This window comes from Mustelus asterias, chromosome 18 (genome assembly GCF_964213995.1).
Source record: "Mustelus asterias chromosome 18, sMusAst1.hap1.1, whole genome shotgun sequence".
NCBI classification, from domain to species: domain Eukaryota; kingdom Metazoa; phylum Chordata; class Chondrichthyes; order Carcharhiniformes; family Triakidae; genus Mustelus; species Mustelus asterias.
The window spans coordinates 68,124,382-68,138,386 of record NC_135818.1 but is presented as its reverse complement, the minus strand read 5'-3'; the positions used below and the strand labels follow the sequence as shown (position 1 = coordinate 68,138,386).

The following is a 14,005-nucleotide window of genomic DNA, read 5'->3' as shown; positions in this document are numbered from 1 at the left end:
AACTCCTCATCTGGTCCTATCACTTTGGCTTTTATCCATTGTATAAAATCTCGTGATTGTTGTGCAAAACAAGTAACCTTCTGCAAAGATTTTTTTAAGAACAGAACCTTGTTCAGTAATGTCAGAATTTTAAAAATAAATGAATTGTGAGGCAGGCTTTAATGAATTTAAATATTACAGGATAGTTGCATGCATTCAAACCTGTAAGGTTGGCAATGTTCTTCAACCTACCAGTATAATTGATAACCTCCATCTTGTCTTTAATCAATAAAGCATTAAAGATGTATGGAAGTGTTCAATTGTAATGTATGCCATACTTGCACTTGCATTCAAGCAGTCTGAACAACTATAAAAAATGTGCCCCTTTGGTTGAGTCATGAATTTTGATTGCTAGAAAATGAGTTGAAATTTAAAAATGTGGTCAGTCTCATCTTTCTTCAAAGCAGTCTGATTTTATTTAGTAAGCTAAACATAAAATATGTCCCAACCTTTGAATTGTCCGTTCCATCCGTTCTTTCGTCCAAGTCATTTTACATAAATTGTAAAAAGTTGAGGTCCCAGCATTCATCCTTGTGGCACAACACTCGTTACATCTTGCCAACCAGAAAAACACCCATTTATGCCAACTGTTTCCTGGTGCCTAAGCAATCTTCCATCCAGGCCAGTATGTTACCCCAGAGACCTATGCACTTTTATTTTCCACATTAACCTTTTAATGTGGTACTTTATCAAATATCTCCTGGAAATCTAAGTATAGTACATGCACTGGTTCCCCTTTATCCACAGAACATTCTACTACTTGAAAGAACTCTAGTAAATTGGTTAAACTTGATTCTTCCCTCACTAAACCATGTTTTCTCTTCCTGATTACCTTGAATTAATCTTGGTGCTGTGCTATAACATCTTTAATAGCTTCTCGCATTTTCCTTATGATAGATGTTAAGCTAACTGGCTTGTAGTTTCTTGCTTTCGGTCTCCCTCCTTTTTTGAATAAGGCGTTACACTTGCTATTTTCCCACCTAATGGAACCTTCCCAGAATCAAGGAAATTTTGGAAAATTGAAACCAGTGTATTGACTATCTCACAACTTCTTCCTTTAAGACGTGAGGATGAAGTCCATCGGGACTAGGGCCTTGTCAGCTCACACTCCCAACAATTTGCTCAGTATCACTTTGGTAATTGTAATTTCGTAGCTCTGTTTTCATACCGTCGTAATTGCCCTTATTTAATTTTGAAATGCCAGTCTTGGCCATGTTCTTCTCCCTCAAATAATGTAAAATTCAATCATTGTGATTGCTGCTCCCTTCAGGCACATTCACTGATGTTTTTAATGAGCCCTATCTTGTTGCACAATACTAGGTGTAGTTTAGACTGCTCTATTGCTCCTGAATATCTTGTTCTAAAAAACTGTCCTGAACATGTTCCATTAACTCCTCGCCTAAGCTACCCATGTCCATCTGATTTTTTTCAGTCTATATGTAGATTAAAATCTCCCATGATTATTGCTGTACCTTTTTGACAATTCCTGGTATTTCTTCCTTTATACTTCATACTACCATGTGGGTACAATTAGGGCTCTGTACACCACATCCGCAAATGACTACTTGCATTTATCAATTCTCATCTCTACCCAAACCAGTTCCACATCCTGGTTTCCTGAACTTGGGTCATATCATCCCTATCTATTGTGCTAATATCATTAATTAACAGAGCTATGTCTTCATCTTTGCCTAGTTGTCTGTCCTACCTAAATATCATGTACTCTTCGATATCCAGGGTCCCAATCTATGTCATTCTGCAGCCATGTCTGTGTAATTTCAACAGATTGTACTGTTTTTCAAATGCTATTTGCATTCAGATGAAGAGCCTTTAGTTTTGTCCTTTATATTACTTTTGTAATCTCTAGCTCTATCCGCTGATTTACTCTTAGACTTATGCTCTATCCCTTCCTATCACAGTCTGTTTATCATTTAAAATAGTAGTACCTTTCTCTCTTGCCTTAAGTCTACTCTTTGATTTACCACATCTTCCCAAATTTTATCCCTTGCCTCCACTATTTGGTTGAAAAATGCTCTCTATTGCTCTAGTTATGCAGCTCGCCAGAACACTGGTCCCAACACAGTACTGGTGCCAGTGCCCCACAAAACAGAACCCACTTGCACCACACCAGTCTTTGAGCCATGAGTTCATTTCTCTGAGCGCACATTCATTTCTCTAATCCTATGTGCTCTCTGCCAATTTACATATACCTCAAGTGACAATCCAGAGATTATTACCTTTGAGGTTTTGCTTAATTTGGTGCCTAACTCATATTCTTTCCTTGCCCTGCCTATGTTGTTGGGCACCTATATGGACCATGATGCCTGTACCCTTCCCATCCCACTTTCCAGCTCCTCTCCAGCCCTGAGTCGATGTCCTGAACTCTGGCACTGGGCAAGAATCCTTCTGGATTCTTGCTTTTTGCTATAAAGTACAGTCAATCCCCCTCGCCTATACTGTCCCCTGTTATCACCATATTCCTTTTTCTCCCCCAAATTATGGCTTCTCATACCTCAAGCCATGACCAGCCTGCTCATCCACCCTGAAACCCCCACTCTCATCTAAACCAGATGAGAAAAGCTCAAACCTGTCGAACAATTGCCAGAGGCAGCACTCACCATTCATGACTGGTTGTGGCAGAATTGCAGAGCTTTGATCTGATCAGCTGGTTGTGGATTTCTTGGCTTTATACACAATGTTCCTTCTGCTGTCCATCATGTAGTCTTGTGTTGTAGCTTCACCAGGCTGGCACCTATTTTTCGGGTTTGTCCAGTGCTGCTTCTGGCATACTTTTCATTGAACCAGGATTGATGGTAGAATGAGGGATACACCAGGCCCATGAGGTCACAGATTCTGGTGCAGAGATTCTGCAGCAAGTGGCCCACATTGCCTTATGGATGTCCAGTTTTCAGCTGCAAAATTTGATTTGAAAACTTCCCATTTAGCGATGTTGGCAGTGCCACACTAAACAATGGAGCATGTCCTCAATATGAAGATGGGACTCTGTTTCCACAAGGACTCTGTGGTGGTCACTACTGTCAGTTCTGTTATTGAAAGGTGTTTCTGTGACCGGCAGATTGGTGAGGATGAGGTGATGCAGATTTTTCCCTCAGATTGGTATTCTCACCATTCTCTACCCAGCCAGTCAACTATGTCATCCCATGGCTCAGTCAGTAATGATATTACCAAGCCACTCTTGGTGATGGACACTGAAGTCCCCCACCCAGAGCACTTCCCTTGCCTTTGCTACCCTCAGTGCTTCTCCATGTGTACCACCACATGGAGGAGTACTGATTCATGAGTTGAGGGAGGGAAGTCAGTGGTCATCAGCAAATTCCCTTGCCCGTGTTAGACCCGATATTGTGAAATTTAATAATCCAGAGTCGCGGATTCTCGGGGGCACTTCCTCCTGACTGTACATCACTGTGACATTGCCTCTGCTGGTAGAATTGGACATACGTGGAGATGGTGCTGGAGGAGTCTTGAGACATTGGTTGTAAGGTGATAATGCCAGTCAGTTTTTTGGTGATACTGTGGGACAGCTCTTCAAATTTTGGCACAAGTCCCCAGATGTTAGTTAAGGGGATTTCAAGGTTGACTAGGTGGTGTGTACCATGGTCATATCCTTGTTCGATACAGTGTGGTCCTGGTTTCGTATTTGTTCAACTTTTCTGTAACAATTTGATACAACTGAGTGCCTTGATGGGCCATTTCTAAGGGCAGTTGAGAGTCAACCACATTGCTATGATCTGGGGTCACATGTAGGCCAGAGCGAATAAAGGCCCCAGAGTTCTTTACCTAAAACATGCCAGTGAACTAGATAAGTTTTGTAACTACATGGTAGATACATGGCCACCATTGTTAGGAATAGCTTTTTATTCCAGATTGATTTAATTGAATTTAAATTCCACTAGCTGCCCTGGTATAACTTGAACTCATGTCTCTGGATTATTAGTTCAGTAACATTAACGCCACTCTGTCACTACCATTTGACTCTTTTCTGTATACTTCATGATACATTAATGTTCTCCAAGGACTTGGCACATTAAATAGTACAAACAGGATTCAGTCTTTATAATTTGTGCAGTCATTGCAGAAAATCTTTTAAATTCTCTACTTGAGTGAAATTAAACATTCTATTGGAAGCGATTCAATTTGATTTATTTATAGAAAGTGGCTGTAGTATCCCTTGGCAGTGGGGAACTTGCATTATGAATAATATTTCCAAATATTAGTGTAAAATATTTTGTAGAATGGTTCCAATAAGATGTGACTAGAAAGTGTAGAAATGTTTCAAAGGCTACAGTTAAGTAAAAAATAAAGCAAGTAATGAATTGGTGTTAAAGTAGGAATGGTCAGATAAATATATTTTCAACACTGATGTGGAATCTTGCAGTGTTGGGATTTTTCTTGGGTAGAACAGTAAATTCAATGAGTTATCACATTTGGATAAAATAAACCGAATATACTGATTTATTGAGTAGTATGTATTATACAGCAGTAGTGATTTGTCCAAGAGTAGGCCATTTTGCTTGTTTTTCCTTGTCTCATGGCCTTGTCTCATGGCCTTCGGTCGTCTGTAGGAATCTCCCATTTTCGATGTGAATACTATAATGTGGAGATGCTGGCATTGGACTGGGGTGATTACAGTAAGAAGTCTCACAACATCAGGTTAAAGTCCAACAGGTTTATTTGGGATCACGAGCCTTTGGAGCACTGCTCCTTCCTCAGGTGAGCAGCACTCCGAAAGCTCATGATTCCAAATAAACCTGTTTGACTTTAACCTGGTGTTGAGGCTTCTTGCAATGGATACTATTAATAGGGACAAGTGGTTTTCCATTACCGTCCTCCATTCTCTCCCTGTAAGCAGCCCTTGCCCCCCGTGGGTCTAGCCCTTCACTGGTTGCACCATTAACCAGTATTCGTAACTCTGGGCCTGAGAGGATTCTTCCCTGGGTCTGAGAGGACTTGTAAAAGAGCAGGGCAACGATCCCCTGAGGCCTCCATGACCCTGCTCCCTGATGTATAATGTATCCATCTATATTTGTCAGGGTTAAGTCAAGATGTGCTTCCATGTGTGATAATGCAACAATATACAACTTTGTCTTAAGTTCTTGGAGTTTAAAGCTTTTGGCACTGTGAGGCATCCATCACATGATCATACGATATTTATGATGGAAGACTGTTCGGTGATCTTATCCTTTCCATCCAGAAATAATCTCTCTTGCATCTGTTCCAATCACAGCATTCAGTTTTTTACCAATTATTACAGTCCATGCTTCCAGTATCCTACCTAGAAGTTCACAGCACACTTTTTTGAATTGGTAGTTACTTGGGTAAAAACAGGGCTTCTTGCCTGCCTCATTGTCTGGAGGACATTGAGTCATCCACATTGTGTAGGATTGGAGTCACATACAGGCCAGATAGACAGGAGCAGTTCATTGCAGATGTTAAACTAATTTATATTTAAACTGTCAATATATACTGAAATTAAAGTGTAGTTTGTTAGCCTAATGACATTTTTATCTAGTAAGATATGGGATTACGAAATACAGATTGGCGCAACTCTTTTGATATGGGGAGAGGCCTCCGACTCAACTTGCATCACTGATGTGCCTTGGGACCCCGAGGATGTCCCAGCGTGCATACAGGCATGGTATTTACGTGGGACATTTAAACTTCTGCTTGCTGGTTTTACCCTGCCCTTACGACTATGGGATCAGGTGGCTGGAACCATGGAGACTTGGACTGCTTGCCTTATACATACCCTAGTTTTTAAACCAATTTACTTGGATTTTTTCATAGCAAGTATCAAACCCAATAAAACCTGCTGGAGTGTCAAAGCATCCCAGCAGTTCAGGAAGTGGGCTGCCCCAGGATGCACAACCCCATTCCAACTCCCAGAACAGCAGCAGTCGCAATGTTAATACTGTATATGGAAAGAGGAAGGAGTGATTGTTTAAACTCTACTTCAGTCTTAATGTGCAAAACTTTCAGAGAGCCAATGAACAAATGCTTTACTTAGGGTATGCTTGTCTGAGAAAGTATATCCCAGGTCACTTGCAAAGTCACTGTATGGGTCAGTTCACCTTGTGGGTGGTTCAGTAAAAATAACCCCAACTACCTATCCACCAATGCATACTGGGACGTACTAAGAAGTCTCACAAGACCAGGTTAAAGTCCAGTAGGTAGCACAAGCTTTCGGAGTGTCGCTCCTTCATCAGGTGAGTGAGGAGCTGTGTTCACAAACAGAGCATATACAGACACAAACTCAATTTGCAAGATAATGGTTGGAATGCGAGTCTTTACAGGTAATCAAGTCTTAAAGGTACAGATAATGTGAGTGGAGAGAGGGTTACGCACAGGTTAAAGAGATGTGTATTGTCTCCAGCCAAGACAGTAAGTGAGATTTTGCAAGCCCAGGCAAGTTGTGGGGGTTACAGATAGTGTGACATGAACCCAAGATCCTGATTGAGGCCGTCCTTGTGTGCGGAACTTGGCTATCAGTCTCTGCTCAGTGATCCTGCGTTGTCGTGTGTCGTGAAGGCCACCATGGAGAATGCCACGCCACAATTTTGCTAGCAAGTTGCTTCAGTATATTTTTGAAAAGGTTATGATTTTAAACATGGAAAAATTTATGTGCATTGTAAATGATAACAGAGAATGATAGAAATACAGAATAGGAAGTGAAATGAACTGTTTCATAAAGTGCATAGCTTTGAGCATGTCTTGGATTCTGCAGCTTGTAAAAATGTTTGAACTTGGGTTTGAATTCTGATAAAAATCTGTTTTTCTTATAGTTACGTGACTTGCTTGGTTATCCTCCATCCAGACGGCCAGTCTGTAGGGTTGGAAGCTACATTGACGGGCATAATTACCCGGAGAGAAGTCTTGTGTAGATAAGCTGAACAGCTGCAGTTATCAGCTGTAAATCTGTTATCTTATGTAATGAAGCATTGCTGCACAGTGCTACATAATTACTTGTTTGATGGCAGCTGTTACTTTGACTTTATATGCATTGAAAACGGTAAAAGTGGGTTCATTAATTTGCTTTGTAGTTGACTTTCATATTCCATTCACGACAGGACAAATGGCTTATTAATAAAGTTGCTTATTAGAATTTCAGGCAAATAAGCACAGATTGAATGATTGATTGGCTGAGTTGCATATAGGAATTCAGTTGCACAGAAAAAATTTTGAGGAAACGTTTGCCTTTCTTTCCTCAATTTTCTCCCCAGTTTCTCTAAGTCCAGATGTGATATTTATTATCCAGTACCTTTATCTGTGAATCTTAGACTTTGATATGGCAAGCCTATGGAGTTGAGCTATGATTGATCTTTACTTACCATCTGTGCACATTCATTTCCAGCAGAGACCATGGTCATCAATCGTAGGATCATGTTTTCCCTCCTCTCCCTACCGTAGCATCATAGAATGCTTACAGTGTAGAAGGAGGCCATTTGGCTCATCAGGTCAGCACAGACTCTCCAAATGAACATCCTACCCAGGACCACACCCTGCCCTACATTGTCCCTATGATCTCACGAATTTGCTGTGGCTAATCCATCTAATCTGCACATTTTTCGGATTGTGGGAGGAAACCGGAGCATCCGGAGGAAACCCATGCAGACACTGGGAGAGAGTGCAAACTCCACACAGACAGTGACCCGAGGCTGGAATCAATCTTGGGTTTCTGGTGCTGTGAGACAGCAATGATAACCACTGTGCCGTCCTATCTGTACTCTTAGGAGGATACAGTGACTACTTTAAGAACAATGCTACCTGCAAGGCTGAGGTGAATTAGCAGTACATAACATGGATCAAACTTGAATCTTCACTGGGATACAGAATTTAATAATTACTGGGCAAACTTAATTATCAGTAGAGGGAAGTTTTTATCCAGGAGGAATTTTCTCCCTCTGTCCCCAAGTGATAAAAGTTCCTGAGGGGCTAGCAACTTTCCAGTACCATTGCAGAGGAATAGAATTAGGCCAATCAAACCCTCAACTGTTCTGCCATTCTATTAGATCATGGCTAATGTGTCCATTGATTCCATTCACCTATCGATGCTCCATGTCCTCTGATATCCTTATTGAACAAATGTGTATCAATCACAGTCTTGAAAGCTTCAATTATCCACAATCATCTGGGGAGAGTGTTTCACTTTTCGATTAACCTTTGTGATTTCCTTTAAGTCACTCCTGAATAACCTAGCTTAAATTTTATTATGTCTTCTGTATTCTGGATTTCCCCACCAGAGGAAGTAGTTTCTCTATCCTGTCAAATCCCCTTAGCATTTTGAACACTGATTCAAACATCTCAAGCTTCAAACCTCAAGGGAATACAAGCCAACTTTATGTAACCTCTTGTCAATTCAACCCGATAAGTCCTAGTGGTATTCTAGTGAATCTAGCGAATGTGGACTATAATGTCAAGGACATTATACTATTTCTGAGGATCTAAGCCCAAAACGGAGTTCGACACTCGATGTATCTGACCAAGGCTCTGTAAAGGCGTAGCATCACTTCCATGTTTTTGTATTTTAAACCCCTTGAGATAAGCCAACATTCCATTAACCTTTTTAATTTCTTTTTATACCTGTGCATGAGCATTTAGTGATACATTTACCCTGGCATTTAAATCCCATTGCTGTTCCACAGGTTCTAGTCTCTTCCATTAATATTCCAATTAGTCTGTCTTGGATCTGAAAGAGATGACTTCAGACCGCCCCACTCAATACGGAATTCCATCTGCTGTAGCTTTTCCCACTGTCTATCTGTATCAAATGGTAGTTTTTCCTGTGTGCTACTAGATAGCTGATTTTTTGGGAGGCATCATAATAAAGTCACATTTTCTCATGCAAGATGCTTTTGACACTATGGTTGAGTAAACCCCTAGTTAGTATTTCTTCACAGTCTTGGCTGAAAAAGATGAACTCGGTCAAAATTAGGGATTGAATTGGGCTGTTTTTTATTCAAAACTGTACCCTATATTGCAATCATCTATTCAATATCATTAATGAAAAAGTATACATAATTCCCCTTAATGCTCTCCAGATTAAAACATCCAGTTAATTTCATAGAATCATAGAAACCCTACAATGCAGAAAGAGGCCATTTGGCCCATCGAGTCTGCACCGACCACAATCCCACCCAGACCCTATCCCCATATCCCCACATATTTACCCGCTAATCCCTCTAACCTACGCATCCTGGGACACTAAGGGGCAATTTAGCATGGCCAATTAGCCTAACCCGCACATCTTTGGACTGTGGGAGGAAACTGGAGCACCCGGAGGAAACCCATGCAGACGCAGGAAGAATATGCAAACTCCACACAGACAGTGACCCAAGCCGGGAATCGAACCCAGCTCCCTAGAGCTGTGAAGCAGCAGTGCTAACCACTGTGCTACTGTGCTGCCCCTTGTTGTCATTTGGTAGAACAGAATTTCAGCATTGTTTTTTAAAAAAAAGGAAAAAATGTCTATTTTTCTAACAATATCCGGTTACTTACTCTGGTTAACAAGGAAAGATTGGTTGCCTTACCTGAATAGCTATTAAAACAGCTCTTATAGAATCCATTATTTGATGGCATCAAGCATTTACTGATTTTAAGGCACCAGCGAATTATGTTGGTAGTTCTATTGCATGTAATTAAAGATTCAGAAATGTTATTGAAACCTGTGCACAATGCATACACAGAATTGTAAATGGATGTTGCTATTGGTTACACTTTGTGATATATGTGAAAGGAATGGTTTTCAGTATTGATTATGTATCCATGGAGATTTATTGATCTTTGCATCAAGCACACAGCAGAATAATACCTAGGCTTTCAAGCAGCAGCTAATTGTGGTGAGTTATCATGCATGTTTGATAGCAGTGGACTTGCATGGTATTTTAAATGAAGTCTTATTGAGCTGGAGTTGTCGCCCAATATATTGCTGTATGCATCCAAGGTCAATGCTTAAAAGGGGCATGAAGCCTTAGGTTTATTGCAATATGCTATAGACCTACCATCTGTTTGAAGCCCAGGTGCAATATTGGGTTAGTCTGCATGCAGCCAGTGCTGGGTGTCTGTGTTCAGGAAAACCAGGTCAGAATGGGCCTCACAGGCCATTCTTTAAGAAACTGTTGAAGGTTGCAATCAACAAGGTAAATGTTTCAATATGATTGCTTTAAATGTGAAGCCATGAGGAGTAAAATTCTGACCCCATGTTAAAACCATGAACCGCTGCCAAAGCTGGATTTGATTTTAGAATAATTGGGAAAAATAAATTAGTTTAGATGATATCATAGAATCCCTACAGTGCAGAAAGAGGCCATTCGGCCCATCGAGTCTGCATCGACCACAATCCCACCCAGGCCCTACACCCACATATTTACCCGCTAATCCCTCTAACCTACACATCTCAGGACTCTAAGGGGCAATTTTTAACCTGGCCAATCAACCTAACCCGCACATCTTTGGACTGTGGGAGGAAACCGGAGCACCCGGAGGAAACCCACGCAGACACGAGGAGAATGTGCAAACTCCACACAGACAGATATATCTTTCATAACAGCAGCTAAATATATGGCAAAATGTCTACTATCAAGACTTTCTATTAAAGCTAGGTATAGGATCAAAGTTATCATGTAAGGCACCACTTGGTTTGAAAAGAGCAAGTATGAAGACTGCATGTGCCACCACACTGCTTGAAAAAGCATCAGTGAAATTTGCACTCTAATGCTCATCCAACTGTGTTCATAGACTTTGTTTTGAAGCATTTAGCATAAGCGGCACAAAATAAAATTAAGTTAGGAGAGGTGGTGCTGTTGTGGTAATGCCATCGGATTAGCAATCTGAGGACCCAGGCTAATTCACTGGGAACACAGATTCAAATCTCACCACTGCAGTTGGTAGAATTTCAATTCAATACAATCTGGAGCTAAATTAGTCTCAATCATGAAACAATTGTTGATCGTCATAAAAACCTACCTGGCTTACTAATGTTCTTAAAGGAAAGAAACCTGCTGATCTGACCTGCATGTGACCCTAAACCTACAGAAATGTGATTAACTCTTAAATGCCTTCTGAAGTCAATAATGAATGAAAGCAGATGGACCACCTGACATCGACACACCCAGCCCTGTTGGCATTAAAAAGTTGTCCTTACTAATATCTAGGGACCTGTGCCAAAATTGGGGGGAGGGGAAAGGAATGTCCTACAGACTAGTCAAACAACAGCCTGACATAATCATGCTCACGAAATCATACCTTACAGACCATGTCCTGTGCACGACCATCATCGTCTGTGACTATGTCCTGTCCCACATGGAGGACAAACCCAGCAGAGCTAGTGACACTGGTGTACAATCAGCTGGGAAGGTCAACATTGACCTCAGCATTGACTTGGACCCTGTGAAATCTCATGGCATTAGGTCAGATATGAGTAAGGAAACATCCAGCTGATGACCATCCTTCAACTGATGAATCAGTACTTCATGTTTGAAACCACTTGGAAGAAGCACGGAGGGTGGAAGGGCAGAGAATATACCCCGAGTTGTTTACTGGAGTGTCTGTCACAGCTTGGTAGCATGACTGAGCTGGATGAGTCTTGAAGGACATGGTTGCTAGACTACTAGGTCTGCAGTAAGTGGTGAGGGAACCGACAAGAAGGAAAAACCTATTTGGCCTCGTCTTTGCCAATCTATCTGTTGCAGATGCATCTGTCCATGGTGGAATTTGTAGGAGTGATCGCCAGATAGTCCTGAACTCAAAGTCCTGTCTTTACATTGAGAATACTTCTATCATGTTGTGTTGCACTGTGGATAAATTTTGAACAAATCTAGTAACTCTCAATTGGGCATTCATGAGGTACTGTGGGTCATCAACAGCAGCAGAACTGTATTCAACCACAATCTGTACCTCATGGCCTGGCATATCCCCCGCTCTGCCATTACCATCATGCTGGGGGATGAACCCTGGCTCAGTGAAGAGTGCCAGGTGCAGGACCAAGCATTTTACCTGAAAATGAGGTGTTAACCTGGTGAGCCTCCAACATGGTGAGTCAAACAACGTAAAGCATACGCTAGACAGAGCTCAGTGATCCCACAACCAACAGATCAGATCAATGCTCTGCTGTCCTGTCACTGGTACGGCAAAGGCTGACACTGTTTGGGCGGCACGGTAGCACAGTGGTTAGAACTGCTGCTTCACAGCTCCAGGGTCCTGGGTTCAATTCCCGGCTCGGGTCACTGTCTGTGTGGAGTTTGCAGATTCTCCTCGTGTCTGCGTGGGTTTCCTCCGGGTGCTCCGGTTTCCTCCCACAGTCCAAAGATGTGCGGGTTAGGTTGATTGGCCAGGTTAAAAAAATTGCCCCTTAGAGTCCTGGGATGCGTAGGTTAGAGGGATTAGCGGGTAAAATATGTGGGGGTAGGGCCTGGGTGGGATTGCGGTCGGTGCAGACTCGATGGGCCGAATGGCCTCCTTCTGCACTGTAGGGTTTCTATGATTTCTATGACATTCACTCATGAATGATGGTGGACAATTAAATAACTAAATGAAAGAAGAGGCTCCAAAAATATCCCCATTCTCAATGATCCTGGAGCTCAAAATAGCTGCACAAAAGCATTTACAACCATGTTCAGCGAGAAGTGCAAGTGGATGATCCATATTGTTGTTCTCGTGTCCCCAGTACTATCTCGTCCTCCTCAGGAGTCCCCAGATGCCAATCTTCAGCTAATTCAATTCAGTCCATCTGATGTCAAGAAAGGGCTGAAGACACTGGTACGGCAAAGGCTGACACTGTTTCAGCAATAGTATAGAAAACTTGAGCTCCTGAACTATCTGTGCTATTGTTCAATATGTTATAGCAGGGCACGTCCAGGGCTCATCACCTCTTGGGTAATTGGGGATGACACAGTAAGAGTTTTAACAACACCAGGTTAAAGTCCAACAGGTTTATTTGGTAGCAAATACCATTAGCTTTCGGAGCACTGCTGTTTTGTTAAAACTCTTACTGTGTTTACCCCAGTCCAATGCCGGCATCTCCACATCATAATTGGGGATGGGCAATAAATGCTGGACTAACCAGTGACTACCACATCCCATGAAAGAATGCATTTTTAAAAAGTTCACGTAGCGTCACTTCTACACAGATTATCTCGATTCATTGAACAAGCAATGCTGGACTGGGACCTGCTACTTGTGTGGCCCAAGCAACATCCTTCAATGATATCAATGGAAAATGTGCGCAGGCAGTGGCCTGAGTGCTGCTGCCAGCCCCTAGGGAATCAACATGAATCTATTTGGCTGTTACTAGTGTATGATCCACAGATGCCAACAAGGTATGGAGGGATAAAGTTTGAAATTGTACTGTGGGCTGTTTTCCCCAGTTGGAGCGGCAGGGATTTTAATTAAAATTTCATGCATACCACTGTTTTATAGAAATCAAGTAAGAAGTCTCTCAACACCAGGTTAAAGTCCAACAGGTTTATTTGGTAGCAAATACCATAAGCTTTCGGAGCAATGCTCCTTCGTCAGATGGAGTGGATATCTGTTCTCAAACAGGGCATCTCCTCCGGAGCCTTCAACATGTCACTGATGAAGACGAACATCTCGCCAAGGCCATCCCCACACCCCCACTTCTTGCCTTCAAACAACCACGCAACCTCAAACAGACCATTGTCCGCAGCAAACTACCCAGCCTTCAGGAGAACAGTGACCACGACACCACACAACCCTGCCACAGCAACCTCTGCAAGACGTGCCGGATCATCAACACGGATGCCATCATCTCACGTGAGAACACCATCTACCAGGTACACGGTACCTACTCTTGCAACTCTGCCAACGTTGTCTACCTGATACGCTGCAAGAAAGGATGTCCCGAGGCATGGTACATTGGGGAAACCATGCAGACGCTACGACAACGGATGAATGAACACCGCTCGACAATCACCAGGCAAGACTGTTCTCTTCC

General features: G+C 42.1%; 1 protein-coding gene across 2 annotated transcripts in view; it reads left to right on the top strand.

The window, feature by feature from the left end:
* The window catches only part of ppp2r5eb (protein phosphatase 2, regulatory subunit B', epsilon isoform b), an 80,395-nt gene that overhangs the window by 35,337 nt on the left and 31,053 nt on the right, over nt 1-14,005 (top strand). The gene's annotated exons all lie outside the window — the stretch shown is intronic.